This window comes from Atta colombica, unplaced genomic scaffold (genome assembly GCF_001594045.1).
Source record: "Atta colombica isolate Treedump-2 unplaced genomic scaffold, Acol1.0 scaffold7, whole genome shotgun sequence".
In the NCBI taxonomy this organism is placed as follows: domain Eukaryota; kingdom Metazoa; phylum Arthropoda; class Insecta; order Hymenoptera; family Formicidae; genus Atta; species Atta colombica.
The window spans coordinates 929005-930680 of NW_017259561.1; positions in this window are offsets into that span (position 1 = coordinate 929005).

Consider the following 1676-nt stretch of genomic DNA (forward strand, 5'->3'; position numbering starts at 1 on the left):
ATATATTGTATCCGTATATATTTCTAAACGAGATTCTCGTGTATCTCTTTATTTATATGCCAGTCTTTGCGATTTTTTTGTAACTTCTCTTCGTTATTACTGGCGTTTTCACTAATCTTACGAATATTTTTTCCATAATGCGAAAAATATAACTTTTCGCTCGTTTTTCGTATAATCTGCCTATCCGTTTTCTTCCGCGTACGTCAAGATATAATATTCGCATATACCTTGTCTTATTGTATCTAATTTTTTATCTTATCAGTCCGCATATTTCATATATTTCCTTTCAGTATACTTGTGTCTTTAATAACATTTGTTTTGTAAAGTTGTCGTGACAAAATCCTAAATTAATTAAAACTTGAGTCACAACGCATTATGAGAGATTTAATTTTAACTAAACTGCACAAAATTACAATTTTCATAATCGTAGTGTAATCGTAGTACTTTTCATTCAGTGCTCTTGAAGCATATGTAGAAAATGAGGAATGTAAAGTGAAGGAAAAGAAGTGAAACAAAAAGAGTAAAAGAACTAAAAAAAGTAGAAGAATAAAATAAATGTATAATAAATCTTGGAACACATAGAATATCAAATGATAATAAACTCCAAATATATCTTTCGAGTTTGATAACGTAAAAAATAATTCCAGTTGAAACTTCGATGATCCGAAACGATTTGATAAGTACAGGTAAAGTGATAAAAAATATATCAGGGAATGTCAAAAATGGACATTATTGGGGTCAAAGAACTTATAATTTAGAACGAATTTATTAAAAAATTTTCTACTTTATACAGCTCTTTGCAAAAATATAATCATTGGTCATTTATAAATGATCTTCAACGTTTGCAACTAAAATCTTTTCTGATGAACTGAAGAGGAAACCGGCTCACAGTTCATCGTCAGTACGATATATACTTTCTAACATTATGAAAGTATATCGTCCATTCGAACAAGTTAATCCATGATCGTGCTCCACTTTATCATTCAAATGTCAGCTTTAAACGGCCGGCATCAGATCGTATGGATTATATCGCGACGAATGCGTATTGATGAAACTTTCTAGCACATAATTGGCACGCATGATTATTGGCGAGGATTAGCACGCTGAAAAGCGTAGAGAATTTGAAACAGTCGAGTAAATCGATTGTATCTTCAACTGACATAGAGATTAGATTTAGTTGCGTTTAGTTGCGAAAATAACGAAAAAGTTCTTGATGACCGTTAATTATATCGATCAACAATAATTAGACCAGTATGTAAACATGTAGTCTTCGAGGAAACTACGTCACGTCAGTCTTATTATATCGAGGAATGTAAATCAAGGTTTCCAACGCATTACACGGATATACTGCGAAATAATATGTATGATTTCAGAACGTTGGTTAAATATCGCAAACGGTAAAAATGAAACAGTTTAAGAATGATTTCAATTTTGATAATTGTGATGGAATTGTGATCGGATGCAATCTATAGAAAAAATTTAAAAAATAATTGAATTTATCAATCCCAGTTTCTAACTTCAGTTTACCAATTATAATTGTCAATTCGAACATTAATCGGTAATCAAATCAATGAACTAATTTTATTTTAAATGAATCTGAATTCTTTTCCTGCGGGTAACAATGAATTCTTGAGTTTGACCAATATATCTATATATATGTAAGTGTATATATATAT